We start from the raw sequence: 26874 nt of genomic DNA on the forward strand, positions 1-26874 counted from the left end.
TAGGTAACAGTTTCGGCTGGCTAATTATTGGCTAGTTTTCCTCCATTATACTCGGTTAAATACGTTGCTCTTTCCTTATTCTCTTATTGTAAGTCATTGGTATGGGCTGTTCTACTACCCTCCTCACCGTGAGTCACAAAGACACTCTTCAAAGCCTCCGAATGAACTATTGTTGTATGCTGCAATTTCAGTAGTTTGATGAGCTTGGAAATGAGAAGATGGATCATTGTTTACTTTCTTCCACTCAAATGTCTCCTTCAAATAAATATAACACATTACACATTTCTATTTTTTTTCATATCTCTTTAAATCATTGCTGAATTTACCGCTGCAACGCGCGGGGTATAGACTAGTATCCTACAGTTACTCCACCCCCACTTCTCCTATTTGGCTGACCCCCCCCCCCCCAAATACGTGCGATGATCCACATACAAAACTACAGCCACCCACATCTCCGATTCGAAGCTGCCAAAATCATATACCGTTCCTACGGATCTGGCCAGAAACAAAAAAGAACAGCCCTAAAAGAAAAACCTAGAAAATATCTACAAATGGCAAAGAAAAAATTGGAGGACCAACAGAACGGCCGGATTCTTACTTCGAAAAATGCCGCCGCCGCCGATCTCCCGCATAGGTAGACGCCGCCGTCGCCGAACTCCCACAACGGGCTATCCCCGAGTCTCAGCTGCCACCAACAAGACACGAAGAGAAATGAAAAGAGGGGGCGATAATACACGGGCTTCCTATATCCAACGCAAGTGGGCTTCATCAGCAAAAAATGAAAAACAAGCGCGCGACAAAAAAGAAAACAGGCCATGAGCGGGACAATAGATGGGCCATGCCTCCCGTCGTTACGAAGCTCTCCAGGACGAAAACGCGAATCGTGGCGTGGCTCAATTGGATGGTCAGAAAAGTGAATGAGGCCAATCTAATTCTCAGCTGAATGAGTTTTAGCAAATCCGATTTTTTAATACAGTACTAAATAAAAATGTTGAGTCTCTCTTGGACTCGTCGCGGCGACGTGGAGGCACCACCCACCCCATCCCCAACCTGGGGTGGCTGCTCCCTCCATGGCCTCTATATTGAGGTGGTGAGACAGAAGGAAACTGTCCCTGGTGGCAACGGCAGCGGGCTAGTTGCAATCCCTTCGTATTTCTAGGGCGCCCGGCTGGGGAAGCGGCAAGATGGAGGCTTCCCCAACTTGGGGTGGCTTCTCTCTCCATGGCCTCGATATTGAGATGGTGAGGGAGAAGGACACTGTCCCTAGCGGCAACAGCAGCAGGCTAGTTGCAATCCCTTCGTATTTTTGGGGCGCCCGGCTGGCGAAGCGGCAAGATGGAGGCTTCCCCTTGTACACGGGCTACTCGGCTGCGAGGGCCTTGGTCGGAAAGGGGGCAGGGGGCATGGCGGATCTGAGAAGGCTATCCCGCGAGGGGGAAGACTTGCTGGCGGAGATGTTTGCTAGCATTAGCATTGATGGATGAGGTGACGCGGCGCGGCCCAGGTTGGTGCAACTGCGACTGTCGCCGCAGCTGGCACTGTGGAAAAGCACGCAGCATGCAATCGGCAACGTGCTGCCCACTAAGGGCGATGGGCTGGTCCAAACCACGCCGCAAGTTCTCGCCTTGCTGGGCGCCGCTGATTGGCTTGAGGCGATGACAACAACCAACGCCCTATGCGAACCTACTGATTTTGGGGCCTCCGACGTGCGCACCCTCTTCTCCAACTACACGGGCTCGCCGACGCCCGCTCGCTACGAACCCCTAGTGGCCGGCAGGGGCGTGAGGCTGTCGTCATCGGCACGTTCTACATCCAAGCCAAGATCGCGCTGGAGGCGACGCACAGGACGCTCCTCAAGGACCGGTCGGGGCAGATGGACCGCCACGCCGCCCAGGTCATGTCCATGTGCGAGAGCAACATCCTAGGCATGTGCGAGAGCAACATCCGCCCGGATGTGCATCACCTTGTATACTTGGCACCTGCACAACGACCGGCACATGTTCCTCCGCCGCGCCCTCCTAGGATGGCCCAAGGCCCACAAGTCCCCGGCGCGGCCCCAGTGCGAGGCTGACTTCGACGAGGTCTTCAACACCGACTTTTGCACCACCGGTTTCAGCAGGCCCCTTGACCCTGAGTACGCCTGCAATGGGGAAGAAACCTACGACCACGTCCGGCGCTTCCTCAAAGTAAAAGGAGACCAAGACCACCTGCTCGCCGCCCTTTGGTCGTCCATTGTCACCGGTCCGCTGGAGTACGTCCGGACGGGCGAGGTGGACGAGCAGCGTGAGAAACACCTCATTGAATCCTCACGCCTGCAAATGGTCCAGCTCTTCTCCAAGGGCCTCATCGACGAAATGGTCTGGCTCGTCGCCCATGCAAGCCACCATGCGTGGCAGGTGAACTATCTGTTTGAGGCCGCCATGTTTGGCAGCATCCTGGACGGGGGCGAGTTGATAGGCAAGCTCGATCGGGCGGAATAGGCTGTCTACATGCATCCATCTTAAATTCTTAATTATATTCGGCCGGCAGGCCTGCTGGTGTGATCGATTCGAACGTGGTTAATTCTGCATGCATGCATGTTTTCCTTTTCAAGTCTATATATCTACGTGCTCTATTTTCTTTCTTCTTTTGGAATCCCTTTTCTTTCCAATCATTCGATGACAAGTGGACATTCCACTTTTTTTCCATTTCATTCATCCCAAACTCAAAATATGTATGTATGTATGTATGTATGTATGTATGTATGTATGTATGTTACTTACATTTTATATACATGCATCTACTCCTATTTAATTTACATGAGGTCGACATTGGTGTCCTCTTAGTGTCGATCGGCCAAGAAGCAAATCTCAGAAATGATATGTTTCATCTCCTCCTCACGACTATCCTCAAACACCATCTATTTTCTTTTGTATAAATATCCATATGGAACTGTAATAATAGAGCCAGCCGGATAATAGAGGAAATTAATTAATTAAGCAGCTCATGTCTTTCTCTTCTTTTTGTTTGAAAAGAAGGATAGCCCCCAGCCTTTGCATCAGTGATGCATGCAGCCATTAAAAAAAAATCAAAGCTCACTCTTGACTGATTTCTTTGTCAGCAAGTTGAAGGGTGCATCGATTGCCAACCAACCGTGGGTTTTGCACCTTCTTAAGAAGGAATAGGAGACAACGACATGACCATGACGTATATATCCTACTTGTGGTCTAAATCTTATATTTGGCCCACTCTGAACATGGTCCCGCGTATTTTCCTTTTCATGTCTTCTTTGGGACTGTCGCTGTTTTTCAATTCGCCCTAAGTTAATTTTTCTTGTAATCTTCGGATGACACTTGGACATTCAACTTTTTTCCATTTCATGAAAAATCATTTTTTAGCGTGAAATCTACTTTCAGGGCACCTCGGACATGGCAATTTCTGGCGGACTGCCGCATAGCCTTGGATTTCGAACGAGTGAATGAGATTATAAGTGTTTCTAGTCATCAACGTAAAATCGATGACCCCCCCTCCCCCCCCCCCCCACACACACGCACACACGCACACACACACAAAAATAGATGAGACGCATGTCTTCATGTTGATTATATATGTGTGATTACAACGTCTAGAGAGATTACAGGGAGGTTTGGAGAGATAGAGCTTATCCCAAAAGACTAGGCAACAAATATGTTTATCTCCCATATTCAATTGTACATGTTTATCCTAACATTCCACCTTACCAAAAAATTGTGCAAGTTTAGATTACACCTGAAAGTCGGTCGATCTGTCTTCCATCATAACCCCTCTTTCTCCGTGCTTAGTTCAAACATTATAGTGGGGCATGAAACCGGACTCAAACAGGTGGACATGAATGGTTCTTGAGTTAAAGTAATTGTGATCATTCTTATAGCCAGCACATGGACAAGGCATAAAACCATCCGCCCGCTTGTTTGCCTTAGCCGCAAGGAGAAAAGTATGCACACTATCTGCGAACTGGGAGAGCATCGGTCATCGTACATCCATTATCGGCTCATCTTCATTACACAGCACCGAATAGACCAAATTAATACAAGTTCATACATAAAGTTCATACAACATTTATTCTCATAAAACAAACATACAAATAACTCTCTAGCTAAAGCATTTAAATGCAACAACAAATGCGATGAAGATCGCAACTAAGGTAACAATTGATCCAACAACATAATGATACCAAGCCTCACTATCCGTGGCTGACTTATCAGTAACTCTCGCATCGTGTGTAGCACAATATCCGTAGTTCGATTCTCTTTGTGGTCGATTTTTTTGGGGCTATAGTACAAGTTCGGTGTCGTTCATGGAAGTTCAATGGCGTTTATGGGCCGGCCCAGTCAGAGACCTTCCTGTACGAAATAAAGATAGTTTGCCGCAGAGAGCGGCATATAGGAGGTCCCCGTTAGGTTCCTAATGTAGCTTATGACCTAGTAGTAAGGACAGTGCTAGAGTCTGCGTGGGTCTGGTTCCCAGAGAGTTTTTTATTTCTTCCGTTTTAAAATTGGATTCTGAGAAAATTCACAAATTCAACAAAATATTAACGAATATGTAAAAAAAATCATGAATTTCAATTTTTCTATGAAAAATATATTTCATGACTCAATTTTTTTCATGCAATTTAGAAAATTATGTCATTTTTTAAAAATGCTTGCGAATTAAGAAAAAACATGAATTCAAAATAGTTCATGACTTTGTATAATATGTATAGATTTTCATAATGTTCACATACTCAAAGTTCATAAATTCAAATAATACTTGCAAATTTTAATAGAATTCACAAATTTTAAAAAGAGTTGTTGAAATTTCAAAAATCAGGATTTGATTTTTTTCTCACAAATTTTTTAAAAATCTTTTAAGATTTTAAAATTTTAAATTAAAACTAAAGTATGAAAAATCTGCAAATGAAATGATAAAAAATAGAAATACCCGCAGGAAAAAATAGAAGAAATATCGTTCCTAAAGCTTCCCAAAAACTATTGGGAAGCTCCCGCCAACTTCTAAAACCACTCCAGGAGCGATCGCTAACAGCGTGTTAGTGCTGGGCCGGCGCATCTAGTGAAGTTATGAGTGGAGAACTGATTTTGGGAAGTTTTCAGAAGCTTTGTTTCGTTTGTTTTCTTTTGGTTCTTTATTTTTTAGTTCCTTTTTAATCAATTTTTGTTGCATTTAGCATTTTTGCTTCTCCTTTTTTACATTTCCTTTTTAATCCTTGTTTTTTCAAATTCATGAATTTACTTTAATTCACTAACATGTTCTGATTCAGGATCATTTTTTGGGAATTTTGTGAACAATTGACAAACATTTTTCAAAATAAACATTTTTTAATTAATGAACATTTCTCCCAATTCATGTTTAGTGATCAATAAAGTAGTTGCTAAAAATCATAATAAATAAAGTCGGATTGTTGTATTCAAAAAGTAACAGTTCATTCGCTAAAAAATTATAATGGCCCAAAGTTTTTCGAATAATCATGGTAATAATATCAAAAATCTACTCCAAACTGCAAAAACAACTTATATTTAGTTACAAAGGGAGTACCAAACTACATTTTTTAGAATAAAAAATAAATCTACAATTTATCTTTCAGTTAAACAATTTCTTGAAGTTAAATATTACATATTGTTTTGCAACATCATCTCAATCTAGTGCATCCATCGTAAGGCGTGCCATGTTTTCCCAAGTCTCTTGGATCTAGGCTTACTCTTTTGTTTAAATAGATCTGGGCTTACTACACTAGTAGAAAAATGGCCTAATGTTCAGCTCATTAGTTCTGGTTTGTATTTGAGCCGGCATTAATGTGACCATTAGTGCCGGTTCCAATAGCTAGGCGGGCCGCTCTCATTAGTATCGGTTCGTGGCGAACCTTTAGCACTGGTTCGTGCCACGAACCGGTGCTAAAGAGAGTGGTGGCAGGATGTTGTCAGTCTGGGGCCCCTCCAACACCTTTAGTACCGGTTTGTGCCACGAACCGGTACTAAAGATCGTCCTATATAAACCCTTCGTTCACCCGCGATCGAGCTCGCTTTATTTTTCCCCTTTCCCCTCTCCTCACTGTTCTTCCCCTCTTCCTCAAGCTCATCACACATTTTGCCCAATTTTTGTCAAGATGTGAAGGCCCCCATCCATTCAAATGATCACAAAGGTAAGCAACTTTGTCCTTTCCATCTCTCATTGCTAGATTAGTTCTTGCAATGCTTTATATAGTGATTAATTTGTGGGTTTTAGTAATTTGGGAGGAATTATATGTGGTAGTTTATTTGATTTATATGCAACTTGAGCTCAAAATTACTGTTAGTTTGCATATGTAGGTGTGGTTTACTTAGTGCCTTCCCATCTCCGTCCTAACCACCGTCGATCGTCCGCACCGTCCCGTCGCCCACACCACCTTGTGGTGAGCCTCTTGTTCTTATCTTATTTATATAAAAAAAAATCATGTTTGTGTGATGTAGATATATAGTTCCTTGTATAATTATCTTACCCGTACGTTGTTTGTTATTCATAGTGCCATGGTTTTGATATCCGTCCCAGTTGGCCCTCGCCCGGGTTATGATTCGGATGTGGTATATTCTCTTTTATAACTATTTGTTGCATTTCGTATTTATGACAAATTATGCCCATCAAGTTGACATAGATATTTTTATCTAGGAGGTATGTGAACCGGAAATTCCAACCGACCCTATTGTCGAGAGGTTAAATTTAGTTGAAAGAGAAAATGAGTATTTGAAAGAAAAATTGAAAAGAATTGAGGTGGAGAAGATAGAATTGGAGTTGCATGTTGACGATGTCGTCGATGATCACAAGATCAAGATGGAGAAAATGCGCTTGAAGATTAGAAAGATTAGAAAATATGCCATTGATAGTGAGGCTTGGTATCATTATGTTGTTGGATCAATTGTTACCTTAGTTGCGATCTTCATCGCATTTGTTGTTGCATTTAAATGCTTTAGCTAGAGAGTTATTTGTATGTTTGTTTTATGAGAATAAATGCTGTATGAACTTTATGTATGAACTTGTATTAATTTGGTCTATTCGGTGCTGTGTAATGAAGATGAGCCGATAATGGATGTACGATGACCGATGCTCTCCCAGTTCGCAAATAGTGTGCATACTTTTCTCCTTGCGGCTAAGGCAAACAAGCGGGCGGATGGTTTTATGCCTTGTCCATGTGCTGGCTATAAGAATGATCACAATTACTTTAACTCAAGAACCATTCATGTCCACCTGTTTGAGTTCGGTTTCATGCCCCACTATAATGTTTGAACTAAGCACGGAGAAAGAGGGGTTATGATGGAAGACAGATCGACCGACTTTCAGGTGTAATCTAAACTTGCACAATTTTTTGGTAAGGTGGAATGTTAGGATAAACATGTACAATTGAATATGGGAGATAAACATATTTGTTGCCTAGTCTTTTGGGATAAGCTCTATCTCTCCAAACCTCCCTGTAATCTCTCTAGACGTTGTAATCACACATATATAATCAACACGAAGACATGCGTCTTCATCTATTTTTGTGTGTGTGTGCGTGTGTGCGTGTGTGGGGGGGGGGGGGGGGGGGGGGGTCATCGATTTTACGTTGATGACTAGAAACACTTATAATCTCATTCACTCGTTCGAAATCCAAGGCTATGCGGCAGTCCGCCAGAAATTGCATGTCCGAGGTGCCCTGAAAGTAGATTTCACGCTAAAAAATGATTTTTCATGAAATGGAAAAAGGTTGAATGTCCACGTGTCATCCGAAGATTACAAGAAAAATTAACTTAGGGCGAATTGAAAAACAGCGACAGTCCCAAAGAAGACATGAAAAGGAAAATACGCGGGACCATGTTCAGAGTGGGCCAAATATAGATTTAGACACAGTAGGATATATACGTCATGGGTCATGTCGTTGTCTCCTATTCCTTCTTAAGAAGGTGCAAAACCCACGGTTGGTTGGCAATCGATGCACCCTTCAACTTGCTGACAAAGAAATCAGTCAAGAGTGAGCTTTGATTTTTTTTTAATGGCTGCATGCATCACTGATGCAAAGGCTGGGGGCTATCCTTCTTTTCAAACAAAAAGAAGAGAAAAATACGAGCTGCTTAATTAATTAATTTCCTCTATTATCCGGCTGGCTCTATTATTTACAGTTCCATATGGATATTTATACAAAAGAAAATGATGGTGTTTGAGGATAGTCCGTGAGGAGGAGATGAAACATATCATTTCTGAGATTTGCTTCTTGGCCGAATCGACACTAAGAGGACACAATGTCGACCTCATGTAATTAAATAGGAGTAGGATGCATGTATTATAAAATGTAAGTAACATACATACATGCATACATACATATTTTGAGTTTGGGATGAATGAAATGGAAAAAAAGTGGAATGTCCACTTGTCATCGAATGATTGGAAAGAAAAGGGATTCCAAAAAAAGAAAGAAAATAGAGCACGTAGATATATAGACTTGAAAAGGAAAACATGCATGCATGCAGAATTAACCACGTTCGAATCGATCACAGCAGCAGGCCTGCCGGCCGAATATAATTAAGAATTTAAGATGGATGCATGTAGACAGCCTATTCCGCCCGATCGAGCTTGCCTATCAACTCGCCCCCGTCCAGGATGCTGCCAAACATGGCGGCCTCAAACAGATAGTTCACCTGCCACGCATGGTGGCTTGCATGGGCGACGAGCCAGACCATTTCGTCGATGAGGCCCTTGGAGAAGAGCTGGACCATTTGCAGGCGTGAGGATTCAATGAGGTGTTTCTCACGCTGCTCGTCCACCTCGCCCGTCCGGACGTACTCCAGCGGACCGGTGACAATGGACGACCAAAGGGCGGCGAGCAGGTGGTCTTGGTCTCCTTTTACTTTGAGGAAGCGCCGGACGTGGTCGCAGGTTTCTTCCCCATTGCAGGCGTACTCAGGGTCAAGGGGCCTGCTGAAACCGGTGGTGCAAAAGTCGGTGTTGAAGACCTCGTCGAAGTCAGCCTCGCACTGGGGCCGCGCCGGGGACTTGCGGGCCTTGGGCCATCCTAGGAGGGCGCGGCGGAGGAACATGTGCCGGTCGTTGTGCAGGTGCCAAGTATACAAGGTGATGCACATCCGAGCCACGGCTCGTGCCACCTCTGGGTGTACATCCGAGCTCCCGTGGCAGCGTAGGCGTCGTAGATGGCCCGCAACGCTGGCTCGCTCACCACGCCTGAGGCGGCGATGTCGGCCACGTTGAGGAACGAGTTCATGACCTCGGAGTTTTACCAGGTCGCTGCCCACATCGATGACATCGGTGCCGGGCGAGCTGAAGACGAGGTCGCTTGTGACGGCGCCAACATCGAAGCCCCGGGCTATGGCCTCGGCCCCCATGCCTAGGATGCTGCTCTCGCAAAGGGACATGACCTGGGCGGCGTGGCGGTCCATCCGCCCGACCGGTCCTTGAGGAGCGTCCTGTGCGCCGCCTCCAGCGTGATCTTGGCTCGGATGTAGGACGCGCCGATGGCGACAGCCTCGCGTCGCTGCCGGCCACCAGGGGTTCGTAGCGAGCGGGTGTCGGCGAGCCCGTCTGCTCATAGTAAAATGCCATGTCACCACGTAGTTGGAGAAGAGGGTGCGCATGTCGAAGGCCCCAATCAGCAGGTTCGCCATGCCGCTGCCAGATAGGGCGTTGGCTGTTGTCATCGCCTCAGGCCAGTCGGTGGCGCCCAGCAAGGCGAGAACTGCGGCGTGGCTTGACCAGCCCGGCGCCCTTAGTGGGCAGCACGTTGCCGATTGCATGCTGCGAGCTTTTCCACAGCGCCAGCTCCGGCGATAGTCGCAGTTGCACCACCCTGGGCCGCGCCGCGTCACCTCCGCCATCAATGCTAATGCTAGCAAACATCTCCGCCAGCAAGTCTTCCGCCTCGCGAGACAGCCTTCTCAAATCCACCATGCCCCCCGCCCCCTTGCCGACCAAGGCCCTCGCCGCCGAGTAGCCTGGGTACAAGGGGAAGCCTTCATCTTGCCGCTTCGCCAGCTGGGTGCCCCAGAAATACGAAGGGATTGCAACTAGCCCGCTGCCGTTGCCGCCAGGGACAATGTTCTTCTCCCTCACCACCTCAATATCGAGGCCATGGAGAGAGCAGCCACCCCAGGTTGGGGTTGGGGTGGGTGGTGCCTCCACGTCGCCGCGACGAGTCCAAGCGAGACTCAACATTTTTATTTAGTACTGTATTAAAAATTGCAGGTAATGGACTCCTCGTGGTGTTTGCCAGCCTTATGTATTCCCCGGCAGCTTATATAGCCATATCAACACAAGGCTGGCTTCCTCTCAGCAGTGGTTTTTGTACAAGCTTAAGCTTGTGGCACTAGCTAGCTAGAAAGACACACACGTTTTGATTGTTTTCTTCTTATTGTATCACTTTCTCGCCATATTTGTATTGCTTTATATAACTCTCGATGAATTTTTGACTCCTTCCAATAACATCACCTCGACAAGAGTTCTTCCAGAACGTCCACATAATACATCTCCATCTTTCTCTTACTCTGAAAAAACCAACATGTACAGAAAATACTTCGTTTCTATTTTCATGTGTAACAATTATATAAAGAAGTACAATTGTTACCATGATCATCTCTTTCAGTTGCGCAGGATGCCATGAGTTTTTTAGTTTATCCATCATAAAGCTTTGTCAATTCATATTTTCAAAGCATCATCCAAAGCCATCAGTTTTTATCTCTAATGTACAAAAGTGAATATAAAACACATTAATTAAAAAATAAGATCAGCCTATATACAATATATATTCATTGATCAGCTGCTCGCTTCGAGCATGTGACCGTTTCAATTAGAGTGAGTGGCGTCGTGCATTTTAGTAGAGTGAGACGCATCCGAGTTTTAATACACTATTCTCTGGAAATGACTTGCTAGGGTATGTCAGAATTTTCACTATATAAAAATGTAAATTACATTTATCTAAAAATACAGCCGTTTCCGTATTAAAGCAAGCAGACGCTCCTTTTATTCTCATCTTAAAAGCAATACAGATGAATTCCACGCCCAGAAGTCTAATGTACATGGAGGTTGGATGCATGCATGAATTCAAGTGGTGAAGAATATTCGTCAAGCTGGAGTTTGTCAGAGTTGTGTTGAATATTATTGTACAGTTGGACTTGGTTTTTAACTGTGTGTGTTTTTTTTTGCGGGGAGTTTTTAACTGTGTGTTGACAGGGTAGGATTTGTGTCCTAATAGGACACTTTATTTTAGGCCTCTCATATATATCGGGGGTAGACCCACGATGTAACCTATGCCAACATAATAGCACATGCGCGCAGGGGGGAGCCGGCGGCATGTGTCGGCGCCCGGGCGGCCGAGGTGCGGTATTGTGACGGTGTCATGGGAAGGAGCGCCCATAGTTAGCCCCGGGATGTAGCCATGATAGTGAACCTCGTTAACAAATCTCGGTGTCATGCTTGTGTGATTGCTTGATCCTCGATAGATCGACGGAGCGCCTCGAATTTATTCTAACAGTGTTTGTGGTATTATAATAGTATGTTTTTTGCTACATCGCACGACTGCTACAATGCGCGTCACGTTCTGTTACATCGCACGGCCGTCGTATTTTTTGCTACATACGACAACCAGAGTTATAAATTGCTACAACCGATGTCCCATCCGGCTACAAATGACATAGTGTTTTGTTACATCACATGACCATCGCATTTCTGCTATAATCCGTGTCACTCATCCCGCTTCAACCATCATCACAAATTGCTACAACCGGCCGCTCGGCGGTCTGTGATGGCTCAGCCAGTGAGACAGTTTTTTTTTTAAATTGATGCTCAAATTTTCTGTAACGGGGCGAGCAACTGTGAGGTGAGCCGGACGAGCTGCGGCATCGGGCATGAGCAGCGGCAAGCATGCTGGCGAGTTGCGGCCGTCGCCACCGAAGCTGCAACCGCATGGTGCAGCTGTTGCTTGGGCGAATCCGGTGACAAGGACGACGGGCGAGGGCTGCGACCGACGACTAGGACGGCTGGCAAGGGCGGCGACTACAGATGAAAAAATAGGCGATCAGATCAAATCATATATATCATTTCGTATATCATGGCAGCAAAAACACATTGTGGTGAACGCTCTTGGTTATGATGGTGTGCATTCCTTGCAGCAGGACTCAAACTGTGACGCCGTTGATAGGAGGAGGGGGGGGCATGGAGGGAAGGAGATACGATGGTGAGAGGAAGGTGTGAGTTGAATGGCATGGTGTCTAGGGCAGGCGTCAGTGATACTCATTACGGGGAAAGATGGATGCGACGATACCGTCACGAGCAGTGCAGGCCAGGAAAATAAGATGTGACTACGAGCATTGTGCCATGTGGTAATACTTATAGAGTGAGTATAGTATTTTTATGATGAGAATTAAAAGGAGCGTCCGCTTGCTTTAATACGGAAACAGTGTTTTTTTAGATAAATGTTAATTACATTTTTACATAATGAAAAATCTGAACATTACCCTAGCAAGTCATTTCCGGAGAATCGTGTATTAAAAATTGGGATGTGTCTCACTCTACTAAAATGCACGATGCCACTCACTCTGATTGAAACGGTTACATGCTCGAAGCGAGCAGCTGATCAATGAATATATATTGTATATGGGCTGATCTTATTTTTTTAATGAATGTGTTTTATATTCACTTTTGTATATTACAGATAAAAAACTGATGGCTTGGATGATGCTTTGAAAATGTGAATTGACAAAGCTTTATGATGTATAAACTGAAAAACTCATGGCATCCTGTTCAACTGAAAGAGATGATCATGGTAACGATTGTACTTCTTTATATAATTGTTACACATGATAATAGAAACGAAGTATTTTCTGTACATGTTGGTTTTTTCAGAGTAAGAGAAAAATGGAGATGTATTATATGGACGTTCTGGAAGAACTCTTGTCCACGCGATGCTATTGGAAGGAGTCAAAAATTCATTGAGAGTTATATAAAGCAATACAAATACGGGCATTCAAGTAATATAGCTAGTTGTGAACGGAGAGGACCCTCATTTTGCCCATCATCAGGACCATGGATCTGAGTAGTACGATGATCGACAAGGAAACCTGCAAGAATGTATGGCCGTCGTCATCGACATGCTCGGCACCGTCTGGCCGTCCCTTCGTCACTGGCCGGCACGTCCACAAGGGCTGAGGTGGACACGAACAACTCCTCCTTGTGCCTGCAATCCTGGAGCGGAATCGTGTTACTTTCTAGTCATATGCGAGAAAGTGAGTACAATAAGACGAAAACAATCAAAATGTGTGTGTCCCTCTAGCTAGCTAGTACCACAAGCTTAAGCTTTGTACAAAAACCACTTCTGAGAGGAAGCCAGCCTTGTGTTGATATGGCTATATAAGCTGCTGGGGAATACATATGGCTGGCAAACAGCACGAGAAGTCCATTGCCTTGCAGTTGCACTTGGGTGTGTTGAGTTGTGATTGCGCTCAGGATGGGGTGGTTGCAACTACAAAAAAATCAAACAAAAAAGGAACCGATTTCATCGGAGTGACAACACTCCGTCCGACCCTGGTTGCGGGCACATTATATGTCCTGCGATTGCGCTTGGGTTTGCTGAGTTGTAGTTGCGCTCGTGTTAAGGCGGTTGCAACTAAAAAAACTAACAAAAAATGGAACTGATTTCATTGGCGCTGAAAACCCTCCGCCCCTACCCCCAGTTGTGGTCACATTATATGGCTTGCAGTTGCAGTTGGGCGTGTTGAGTTGTGATTGCGCCGGGACGGGGCGGTTGCAACTACAACAAAAAACCATAACAAAAAAATGGAACCGATTTCATCGGCGCCGACAAGCCTCCCCCCGACGTCCGGTTGCGCTTGGGTGTGATGAGTTGCAACTGCGCTCGGGTTGTGGCGGTTGCAAGTACAACAAAAAAACCTAACAAAAAAAGGAACCGATTTCATCGGCACCGACAGCCCTCCACCCGACCCCGGTTGCGGTAACACTATATGGCTTGCAGTTGTGCTTGGGTGTGTTGATTTGCGATTGCACTCATAGGTCAGTTGCAACTACAAAAAAAACCTAACAAAGAAGGAACCAATTTCATCTGCGCGACAGCCCTCCGCCCGACCTCGGTTGCGGTCACATTATATGGCTTGCAGTTGCGCCTGGGGTGTGTTGAGTTGCAATTGCGCTCGAGATGGGGCGGTTGCAACTACAAAAGGACCTAACAAAAAATTGAATCGATTTCATCAGCGCCGACAACCCTCCGCCCCGACCCCTGGCTGCGGTCACATTATATGTCCCGCAGTCGCGCTTGGGTGTGTTGAGTTGCGATTGCGCTCGGAATGGGGCGGTTGCAACTACAACAAAAAAACTAACAAAAAATGGAACTAATTTCATGGGCGTCGAGAACCCTCCCCCCAACGCCCGGTTGCGCTTGGGTATGCTGAGTTGTAGTTGCGCTCGTGTTGGGGCAGTTGCAACTAGGAAAAGACTATCTAAAAAATGGAACCGATTTCATTGGCGCCGACAACCCTCCGCCCCGACCCCCGGTTGCGGTCACATTATATGGCTTGCAGTTGCGCTTGGGTGTGTTGAGTTGTGATTGCGCTCGGGATGGGGTGGTTGCAACTACAAGGAAAAACCCTAACAAAAAAATGGAACCGATTTCATCGGCGCCGGCAACCCTCCGCCCGACCCCGGTTGCAGGCACATTATATGTCCCGCGGTTGTGCTTGGGTGTGCTGAGTTGCAGTTGCGCTCGTGTTGGGACGGTTGCAACTACAAAAAAACTCTAAGAAAAGAAAATGGAACCGGTTTCATCGGCACCGACAACCCTCCCCCCGACGCCTAGTTGCGCTTGGGTGTGCTGAGTTGCGATTGCGCTCAGGTTGAGGCGGTTGCAACTACAACAAAAAAACCTAACAAAAAAAGGAACCGATTTCATCGGCACCGATAGCCCTCCACCCGACCTCGGTTGCGGTCACATTATATGGCTTGCAGTTGCGCCTCGGGTGTGTTGACTTGCGATTGCCCTCGGGATGGGGCGGTTCCAATTACAAAAAAAACTAACAAAAAATGGAAGCAATTTTATCGATGCCGACAGCGCTCCGCCCCGACCCCCAGTTGCGGTCACATTATATGTCCTATAGTTGCGATTGGGTGTGTTGAGTTGCAGTTGCGCTTGGGATGGGTCGGTTGCTACTACAACAAGAAAAAAACTAACAAAAAATGGAACCGATTTCATCGGCGTCGACAACCCTCCTCCCGATGCCCGGTTGCGCTTGGGTGTGCTTAGTTGCGATTGCGCTGGGCCCCAACGAACTGCTGCAAGTCGGCCGCCAACATAACACACATAAGCATGGGGCATCCGTCCAGACATGTCGAACACCACTATTTTGCCCCAGGCACACGCAGAGCCGCGTTTCCAGTCATCACCTCCAATCAATGTCGTTGAGTGTCCCTTGAACACATCAACAACGTACCTATGGCCGTGTGCTTTAAACTTCAGGCCACTCATCTGGTTGATTCGGTTCCTTGCCGTGCATGGGATGTCAGGAAAAAAAGTCAAAACAATTAGCGAAAAAGAAGAATCTTTCATAAAGGAAAATACATTGAAAAAAAACATCCAGAAAAAAGTGAGAAAAAAGGAGAAGAGATTACCGCAAAGTCTCCAGACCCGTCGTGAATGAAAATGCCAAACCTCTATTCATCGTCGTTCTCGAAGTACGAATGGCAATCTAGGCACAACATCCTGCATAGTATAAAACTCGCGTATAAAAAATAAGAATCCACAATCAGTTTGCACAAATAAAAAAAGACAAAAAAGAAAAAAAATGATGGGTTATTTTGGAATGATAACGAAACTGTAAAAAATACAAAGCACAGACTGATGAAACTACACAACTCAAAAAGATAACAGCACATCGTCGTCCTCTGTTCATTGTTTAAACTATCCAATCATAAAATCATAATAGCACCTGATTTTGATCTATTGAAAGCAGAAAAAGAAAGAAAATATGCCATGGAGAACAAAGGAAACCCTAGTCTCTGTGTTGATCCAGTTAACAAAACATCCATGCCAAAAAGTACACCAAACAAAAACTGCGGCGTAACTGAAGAAAAATCTATATCAAGAATCAAAATCTAAAAAATGCATTTACATTCGCCATTTACAGTGAAAAACCAATGTAAAATATAATACTATAGAATGAAACAAACTGTTACTTGATTACGTTTGCTTGTTCGGTCAGTCCGTTTGCTTGTTCGGTCAATATTAGTGTTTTTTCAGGGAAAATCCTTCATGGCTGTTTTGGTTCAGTCATCAAAAAAAGAAGTATTCGTGTGTTACAAAAGACAGGCAAACTCAAAAACAAAAATAGAACTGTAGAGTATTCCTTCACCTTGGTAACAGTTGTGTTAGATAAGATAGACTACTATAGAATGAAACAAATAGAACAAATGCAGTGCTAGATATATAATACATTGGTATTATTAAAAAGCATTAGCAAACACCTTGAACACTTTGAAATCGGTGTGTCCTAATACCAAAAAAAAGTTTCATCAAACCAAAATCTGTCTGTCTGCTACCTTTACAAATGCTAGCTGGAACATTTTCATAGTCACTTCAGAACAACATATTCCAACCGAGCTACCTAAACCATCTCGTGACAGTATGAATGCATGGTGAAATTACTGTGTATACAAACGACCCCGACAACCGCAAGAGCAGGAAACATAGTCCAGTTATAGCAGGAAAAGAGGGGTTCACATTTTTGCTATCAAAATCCTCAGCGCCTGAAAGATTAGGCAGAGGGAAACGGTGAGGCTGCGCGAGACAAAACAGAAAAATCTGTGTTGGAAAATCATACTCTGCATATTCATCTCCATCCAAAAAGATAAAACACACAAAAAACCTGTGTTGGAAAATCATACTCTGCACATTCATCTTCATCGAAAAAGAAAAAACACACAAAAAACCTGTGTTGGGAACATGTTTTCTATTTCACGCCCATTTCCAACACATCTACTATATCTAAATAGGAGCCCTCACTACTTGAATTTTCTTAACATGCAGCTCATCCACATCAGCCTGCCACATCACACTTCTTCACCCACCCAGCCATAAGACATGCAGCCTTCCATAAATATGGCGGGCAAGAAAAATCCCTAGACTCTGCATGCATGCATGCGTCCATCTAACACGCCCCAATAAAAGGTAGTAGTACTACTGATCCGTGCAATTGCTCCGCGCATACCATCAATATAGGATGACAAATACATCTCGCGAAGGCTGGTCATAGTGGGAGTAACATAGGTAGTAACATAGACGCCACATAAGTAAAAATAATGATGTGGTAAGTAGTTAATGAGGAGAGAGGCAAATAAAGTAACATAATATGTTACCATCACATAGTGCTTCCCAATGCAAAATGAGTCTACAAAGTAATAAATGAAGACATCTATGTTACCACACCTATGACACTACCCACTATGAATGCAATAGCATAGATCAGTCACATATGCATGTTACTAGTCTAAGTTACTCTCCACTATGACTAGCCTAACATGGGAGGAGAAGAAGAAAACTGCTTTGATTATGATGGAAATTAATAGGCGGACCACTAGGTTCTTTGGTCTCCTTAACGAATAAATCTCCATTCGTTCCTAAAAAAAATCCTCACCGATTCTTCTCATATTCCCTCTATCTCTGCCTCTCTATTCGTACTATGCCTCCAGCGGCGGCCTTTCAAGGGTCATCGCCGGCGGAGACCCGTGCATACTTGATTGTTTGCCCAAATGAATTGTTCAGATTCCACAGCGAGCGTCGCCACCGCCTTGAACACGATGACTCACACCTTCCGGCTGGTCCGGTCTCCGATGGGCACTACTCCCTCTGCAAGTCGCTGACCCTGGTCGAGATCTTCTAGCTATCGTGGTGGTGCTTACGGATCAGTATGTGGTCGTCGAGCGATGTCCTGCACTATGCGATGCGGCCTCCACGCCGCGGACGCCAGCGCTGGGTTCGCTCATGCGCGGATGGGCCGCACCGGGCGCGAGTGCCCTGGCCAGTGCCTGGAGGAAGGGTGAGTATGCCTAAGGGAGGGATGGGGGGCACTCCCGCCGCTACACCTTGGATACATCATGATGGTTTTTCTGTCTTGATTTTTTAGAAAAGGAGCAAAAGAATCGGGACAAAGGATTAAACTGGGACATATCCACAAGTATCCAAGACGCATCCAACATGTATCCAGATTTTCTTTTCCTTCATTCTTAATGTCAATTCTTCAGATACCTGTTTAGATACGGTATCAAATATGGATACATATTCTCAGTTTGTAGAAACATGTATCCTGCAGGTGTACGATCGACCTGTGTATGGAAGCACTGAACAACTGTGTATGGAAGTGTCACACAGCATGCTGCTAACTTTTTAGTCCTCTTCGAGGACATATTCTATTTTGTCATAGTAGTTTCCTCTTATAAACACAAGAATTTTCCATTTGATTCTACAAACTGAGAGGCCTATTATATTTGTTTTGAACCTCATCCTCATGTCCACTAATAAGGAAGCCAAATTTCAAGAAGGAAGCCAAATTTCAGCGCTAACCCATGTTTATTTCTCAATTTTCATATTGTAGGATCCAGCTACCGCCGGCCATGCAAAGCAAATCGGTAGGATAAGATATACCTTCAAATATACTAATTCATTTTATTTCTTTGTTTTACTATTTTTAGATGTCCAATAAGTCATGTTGTCATATAGCAATCCAGTTTTTACTGTATTCCTGTAGCCTTTCCCTACTTACTAACTTACTTTATGCATAACCTATTTTGTGCAGGTATGGTATTAGAACCAAGGGATTCACATTGCGCATGCTTTGGGCTCTTGCCAACCATCTGCCACTTTTAGCTCATATGTTATGAAGTTACTCGAAGCGTGGGTCACATGTGTTGTATATTAAATTTTTTCCTATAGCCTTTATACCATTAGAGCTATATTTCATATGCTACAATTTTCCGAAGCATTCATTTTTAGTGAGTGTGATTTAGATTACTCTTTTCTTTATCAACTGATTCTTCTTTTTCATGAATCCCCTATGATGCCTTTTGTATTTGTAGACAAGTCGTTAGGTAACAGTTTCGGCTGGCTAATTATTGGCTAGTTTTCCTCCATTATACTCGGTTAAATACGTTGCTCTTTCCTTATTCTCTTATTGTAAGTCATTGGTATGGGCTGTTCTACTACCCTCCTCACCGTGAGTCACAAAGACACTCTTCAAAGCCTCCGAATGAACTATTGTTGTATGCTGCAATTTCAGTAGTTTGATGAGCTTGGAAATGAGAAGATGGATCATTGTTTACTTTCTTCCACTCAAATGTCTCCTTCAAATAAATATAACACATTACACATTTCTATTTTTTTTCATATCTCTTTAAATCATTGCTGAATTTACCGCTGCAACGCGCGGGGTATAGACTAGTATCCTACAGTTACTCCACCCCCACTTCTCCTATTTGGCTGACCCCCCCCCCCCCAAATACGTGCGATGATCCACATACAAAACTACAGCCACCCACATCTCCGATTCGAAGCTGCCAAAATCATATACCGTTCCTACGGATCTGGCCAGAAACAAAAAAGAACAGCCCTAAAAGAAAAACCTAGAAAATATCTACAAATGGCAAAGAAAAAATTGGAGGACCAACAGAACGGCCGGATTCTTACTTCGAAAAATGCCGCCGCCGCCGATCTCCCGCATAGGTAGACGCCGCCGTCGCCGAACTCCCACAACGGGCTATCCCCGAGTCTCAGCTGCCACCAACAAGACACGAAGAGAAATGAAAAGAGGGGGCGATAATACACGGGCTTCCTATATCCAAAGCAAGTGGGCTTCATCAGCAAAAAATGAAAAACAAGCGCGCGACAAAAAAGAAAACAGGCCATGAGCGGGACAATAGATGGGCCATGCCTCCCGTCGTTACGAAGCTCTCCAGGACGAAAACGCGAATCGTGGCGTGGCTCAATTGGATGGTCAGAAAAGTGAATGAGGCCAATCTAATTCTCAGCTGAATGAGTTTTAGCAAATCCGATTTTTTAATACAGTACTAAATAAAAATGTTGAGTCTCTCTTGGACTCGTCGCGGCGACGTGGAGGCACCACCCACCCCATCCCCAACCTGGGGTGGCTGCTCCCTCCATGGCCTCGATATTGAGGTGGTGAGACAGAAGGAAACTGTCCCTGGTGGCAACGGCAGCGGGCTAGTTGCAATCCCTTCGTATTTCTAGGGCGCCCGGCTGGGGAAGCGGCAAGATGGAGGCTTCCCCAACTTGGGGTGGCTTCTCTCTCCATGGCCTCGATATTGAGATGGTGAGGAAGAAGGACACTGTCCCTAGCGGCAACAGCAGCAGGCTAGTTGCAATCCCTTCGTATTTTTGGGGCGCCCGGCTGGCGAAGCGGCAAGATGGAGGCTTCCCCTTGTACACGGGCTACTCGGCTGCGAGGGCCTTGGTCGGAAAGGGGGCAGGGGGCATGGCGGATCTGAGAAGGCTATCCCGCGAGGGGGAAGACTTGCTGGCGGAGATGTTTGCTAGCATTAGCATTGATGGATGAGGTGACGCGGCGCGGCCCAGGTTGGTGCAACTGCGACTGTCGCCGCAGCTGGCACTGTGGAAAAGCACGCAGCATGCAATCGGCAACGTGCTGCCCACTAAGGGCGATGGGCTGGTCCAAACCACGCCGCAAGTTCTCGCCTTGCTGGGCGCCGCTGATTGGCTTGAGGCGATGACAACAACCAACGCCCTATGCGAACCTACTGATTTTGGGGCCTCCGACGTGCGCACCCTCTTCTCCAACTACACGGGCTCGCCGACGCCCGCTCGCTACGAACCCCTAGTGGCCGGCAGGGGCGTGAGGCTGTCGTCATCGACACGTCCTACATCCAAGCCAAGATCGCGCTGGAGGCGACGCACAGGACGCTCCTCAAGGACCGGTCGGGGCAGATGGACCGCCACGCCGCCCAGGTCATGTCCATGTGCGAGAGCAACATCCTAGGCATGGGGGTCGAGGCCATAGCCCGGGGCTTCGATGTTGGCGCCATCACGAGCGACCTCGTCTTCAGCTCGCCCGCCACCGATGTTATCGATGTGGGCAGCGACCTGGTAAACTCCAAGGTCATGAACTCGTTCCTCAACGTGGCCAACATCGCCGCCTCAGGCGTGGTGAGCGAGCCGGCGCTATGGGCCATCTACAACGCCTATGCTGCCACGGGAGCTCAAATGTACACCTAGAGGTGGCACGAGCCTGTGGCCCGGATGTGCATCACCTTGTATACTTGCACCTGCACAACGACAGGCACATGTTCCTCCGCCGGGCCCTCCTAGGATGGCCCAAGGCCCGCAAGTAATTTGTGACAGAGGGAGTACTACTACTATTTACTCCCTCATTACATAGTTTTAAAATTTGTTTTTATTAGAAGAAGACCATTGACCAATCTTACTGGAAAAATATAGAAACATTTATGACTCCAAATTAGTATCAGTAAATCCATTTTTAAAAGTAATTTCATGATATACTAAGTTTGATACTCCCTCCGACCCAAGTTAAAACTCAGATTTGTCTAGGTACGGATGTATCTAGTCACAAAGCAGAAGTATATACATTTGTATCAAGACAAATCTGATTCAATTAATTTGAGTCGGAGAAAATATCATATATACATATATATTGCTAATCTAAAAAATGGTCTAATTCAAAAGCAGAAGTATCCTTTTTCGTGGATGGAGAGAGTAGTTGATAAGCTTTTGCGTGCATCAACACTGTGACGCATGTAGATGATGTATTCTGGTGACACATTTATAGATGATGTAACCATGTCACCCACTGGCACTAGGTTTAAGATGGACCACCTATAGCCCGCTTGAGCGATGCATGTTTCGGCTGTGCATATCCACTTGACCTCGCTCCAGCAATTGCGGATCCTGGATAGTAACACTTGTGGTCACCACTGGGAATAGGATTCCGATTTGGGCGTTCCACCGGACCTATGTTAGACCACTTATAGTGGGAGTACCTTAGATATTAACATTACACACCGAATATAAGTTTGCTTATGTGACAACTGTTAGTGAGAAGAGATGTGTTTATTAGAGTTGTGTCGAATATTATTGTACAAGGTAGGTTACAGTTGGACTTGGTTTTGAACTGTGTGTTGACAGGGTAGGAGTTGTGTCCTAATATGACACTTGTATCCTAGGCCTCTCATATATATTGAGGGTAGACACACGATGTAACCTATGCTAACATAATAGCACAGGCGCGCAGGGGGAGCCGGCGGTGTGTGTCGGTGCCCGGGCGGCCAAGGTGCGGTATTGTGACGGTGTCATGGGGTGGAGCGCCCGTAGTCAACCCTGGTGATGTATCCATGATGGTGAACCTCGTTAAAAAATCTCGGTGTCATGCTTGTGTGATTACTTGATCCTCGGTAGATCGACGGAGTGCCTCGGATTTATTCTAACAAGGCTCCAGCTTGCCATGCATTCACGCCGTAGCCCCTCCATCAGCACAGAGTGAAGTCGTCCATCAGACTCCAGCTCCATCTTCAACATGACTCCATGTAGCTGCGCTATGCTATCACCACGCCCGGTCGACTTCAAGCTCTCATGTGCGCACTGCCTTGAATCAACCCCGCGTCATAGTCTTGTCGAAGCGCACAAGCCCTTAGCATGCACCACATGTTTCCACAACCCAGAAGTCTAATGTACATGGAGGTTGGATGCATGCATGAATTCAAGTGGTGAAGAATATTCGTCAAGCTGGAGTTTGTCAGAGTTGTGTTGAATATTATTGTACAGTTGGACTTGGTTTTTAACTGTGTGTGTGTGTTTTTTGCGGGGAGTTTTTAACTATGTGTTGACAGGGTAGGATTTGTGTCCTAATAGGACACTTTATCCTAGGCCTCTCATATATATCGGGGGTAGACCCATGATGTAACCTGTGCCAACATAATAGCACATGCGCGCAGGGGGGAGCCGGCGGCATGCGTCGGCGCCCGGGCGGCCGAGGTGCGGTATTGTGATGGTGTCATGGGAAGGAGCGCCCATAGTTAACCCCGAGATGTAGCCATGATAGTGAACCTCATTAACAAATCTTGGTGTCATGCTTGTGTGATTGCTTGATCCTCGATAGATCGACGGAGCGCCTCGGATTTATTCTAACAGTGTTTGTGGTATTATAATAGTATGTTTTTTGCTACATCGCACGAGTGCTACAATGCGCGTCATGTTCTGCTACATCGCACGGCCGTCGTATTTTTTGCTACATACGACAACCAGGGTTATAAATTGCTACAACCGATGTCCCATCCGGCTACAAATGACATAGCGTGTTGCTACATCACATGACCATCGCATTTCTGCTATAATCCGTGTCACTCATCCCGCTTCAACCATCATCACAAATTGCTACAACCGGCAGCTCGGCAATCTGCGATGGCTTAGCGGTGAGACGGTTTTTTTTAGAATCGATGCTCGAATTTTTTGTAACGGAGCGAGCAACCGTGAGGTGAGCCGGACGAGCTGCGACATCAGGCATGAGCGGCGGCAACTATACTGACGAGCGGTGGCGATGGCCACCGAAGCTGCAACCATGACTAGGACGACGGCTGAGGGCTGCGACCGACGACTAGGACGGCCGGCAAGGGCGGTGGCTAGAGATGAAAAAAGAGGCGATCGGATCGCATCATATATATCATTTCGTATATCATGGCAGTAAAAACACATTGTATTGAACGCTCTCGGTTATGACGGTGTGCATTCCTTGCAGCAGGAATCAAACTGTGACGCCGTTGAGAGGAGGAGGGGGGGGGGGGGGGGACGCCTTGGGGGGAAGGAGATACGACGGTGAGAGGAAGGTGTGGGTTGAATGCATGGTGTTGAGGGGAGGCGTCAGTGATACTCATTACGGGGAAAGATGGAGGCGATGATACCGTCACGAGGAGAGCAGGCCGGGCAAATGAGATGTGAGTGCAAGCATTGTGCCATGTAGTAATACTTATAGAGTGAATATACTATTTTTAAGATGAGAATAAAAGGAGCGTCTGCTTGCTTTAATACGGAAACGGCTGTATTTTTAGATAAATGTAATTTACATTTTTATATAGTGAAAATTCTGACATACCCTAGCAAGTCATTTCCAGAGAATAGTGTATTAAAACTCGGATGTGTCTCACTCTACTAAAATGCACGACGCCACTCACTCTAATTGAAACGGTCACATGCTCGAAGCGAGCAGCCGATCAATGAATATATATTGTATATAGGCTGATCTTATTTTTTAATTAATGTGTTTTATATTCACTTTTGTACATTAGAGATAAAAACTGATGGCTTTGGATGATGCTTTGAAAATATGAATTGACAAAGCTTTATGATGGATAAACTAAAAAACTCATGGCATCCTGCGCAACTGAAAGAGATGATCATGGTAACAATTGTACTTCTTTATATAATTGTTACACATGAAAATAGAAACGAAGTATTTTCTGTACATGTTGGTTTTTTCAGAGTAAGAGAAAGATGGAGATGTATTATGTGGACGTTCTGGAAGAACTCTTGTCGACGCGATGTTATTGGAAGGAGTCAAAAATTCATCGAGAGTTATATAAAGCAATACAAATATGGCGAGAAAGTGATACAATAAGAAGAAAACAATCAAAACGTGTGTGTCTTTCAAGCTAGCTAGTGCCACAAGCTTAAGCTTGTACAAAAACCACTGCTGAGAGGAAGCCAGCCTTGTGTTGATATGGCTATATAAGCTGCCGGGGAATACATAAGGCTGGCAAACACCACGAGGAGTCCATTACCTGCAATTTTTAATACAGTACTAAATAAAAATGTTGAGTCTCGCTTGGACTCGTCGCGGCGACGTGGAGGCACCACCCACCCCAACCCACCTGGGGTGGCTGCTCTCTCCATGGCCTCGATATTGAGGTGGTGAGGGAGAAGAACATTGTCCCTGGCGGCAACGGCAGCGGGCTAGTTGAAATCCCTTCGTATTTCTGGGGCACCCGGCTGGCGAAGCGGCAAGATGGAGGCTTCCCCTTGTACCCAGGCTACTCGGCGGCGAGGGCCTTGGTCGGCAAGGGGGGGGGGGCATGGCGGATTTGAGAAGGCTGTCTCGCGAGGCGGAAGACTTGCTGGCGGAGATGTTTGCTAGCATTAGCATTGATGGCAGAGGTGACGCGGTGCGGCCCAGGGTGGTGCAACTGCGACTATCGCCGGAGCTGGCGCTGTGGAAAAGCTCGCAGCATGCAATCGGCAACGTGCTGCCCACTAAGGGCGCCGGGCTGGTCCAAGCCACGCCGCAAGTTCTCGCCTTGTTGGGCGCCACCGACTGGCCTGAGGCGATGACAACAGCCAACGCCCTATCTGGCAGCGGCATGGCGAACCTGCTGATTGGGGCCTTCGACATGCGCACCCTCTTCTCCAACTACGTGGTGGACATGGCATTTTACTATGAGCACGGGTACCACAAGGTGTTCCCCTCCTTCAGCCGCCTCCTACGCGACGGGCTCGCCGACACCCGCTCGCTACGAACCCCTGGTGGCCGGCAGCGACGCGAGGCTGTCGCCATCGGCGCGTCCTACATCCGAGCCAAGATCACGCTGGAGGCGGCGCACAGGACGCTCCTCAAGGACCGGTCGGGGCGGATGGACCGCCACGCCGCCCAGGTCATGTCCCTTTGCGAGAGCAGCATCCTAGGCATGGGGGCCGAGGCCATAGCCCGGGGCTTCGATGTTGGCGCCGTCACAAGCGACCTCGTCTTCAGCTCGCCCGGCACCGATGTCATCGATGTGGGCAGCGACCTGGTAAACTCCGAGGTCATGAACTCGTTCCTCAACGTGGCCGACATCGCCGCCTCAGGCGTGGTGACGAGCCAGCGTTGCGGGCCATCTACGACGCCTACGCTGCCACGGGAGCTCGGATGTACACCCAGAGGTGGCACGAGCCCGTGGCTCGGATGTGCATCACCTTGTATACTTGGCACCTGCACAACGACCGGCACATGTTCTCCGCCGCGCCCTCCTAGGATGGCCCAAGGCCCGCAAGTCCCCGGCGCGGCCCCAGTGCGAGGCTGACTTCGACGAGGTCTTCAACACCGACTTTTGCACCACCGGTTTCAGCAGGCCCCTTGACCCTGAGTACGCCTGCAATGGGGAAGAAACCTGCGATCACGTCCGGCGCTTCCTCAAAGTAAAAGGAGACCAAGACCACCTGCTCGCCGCCCTTTGGTCGTCCATTGTCACCGGTCCGCTGGAGTACGTCCGGATGGGCGAGGTGGACGAGCAACGTGAGAAACACCTCATTGAATCCTCATGCCTGCAAATGGTCCAGCTCTTCTCCAAGGGCCTCATCGACGAAATGGTCTGGCTCGTCGCCCATGCAAGCCACCATGCGTGGCAGGTGAACTATCTGTTTGAGGCCGCCATGTTTGGCAGCATCCTGGACGGGGGCGAGTTGATAGGCAAGCTCGATCGGGCGGAATAGGCTGTCTACATGCATCCATCTTAAATTCTTAATTATATTCGGCCGGCAGGCCTGCTGCTGTGATCGATTCGAACGTGGTTAATTCTGCATGCATGCATGTTTTCCTTTTCAAGTCTATATATCTACGTGCTCTATTTTCTTTCTTCTTTTGGAATCCCTTTTCTTTCCAATCATTCGATGACAAGTGGACATTCCACTTTTTTCCATTTCATTCATCCCAAACTCAAAATATGTATGTATGTATGTATGTTACTTACATTTTATATACATGCATCTACTCCTATTTAATTTACATGAGGTCGACATTGGTGTCCTCTTAGTGTCGATCGGCCAAGAAGCAAATCTCA

At 46.3% G+C, this 26874-nt stretch overlaps 4 pseudogenes; 3 read left to right on the plus strand and 1 right to left on the minus strand.

Annotated features, from left to right (window-relative positions):
• Positions 1 to 1238: 1238 nt before the first annotated feature.
• Positions 1239 to 2480, plus strand: LOC125526799 (annotated as a pseudogene).
• Positions 2481 to 8573: 6093 nt separating this feature from the next.
• LOC125526796 lies at positions 8574 to 10185 on the minus strand (annotated as a pseudogene).
• Positions 10186 to 20294: 10109 nt separating this feature from the next.
• LOC125526797 lies at positions 20295 to 21387 on the plus strand (annotated as a pseudogene).
• Positions 21388 to 23951: 2564 nt separating this feature from the next.
• On the plus strand, positions 23952 to 26527 carry LOC125526798 (annotated as a pseudogene).
• The last annotated feature ends 347 nt before the right edge of the window (positions 26528 to 26874 follow it).

The sequence above is a fragment of the Triticum urartu genome, unplaced genomic scaffold, assembly GCF_003073215.2.
Source record: "Triticum urartu cultivar G1812 unplaced genomic scaffold, Tu2.1 TuUngrouped_contig_191, whole genome shotgun sequence".
NCBI lineage: Eukaryota > Viridiplantae > Streptophyta > Magnoliopsida > Poales > Poaceae > Triticum > Triticum urartu.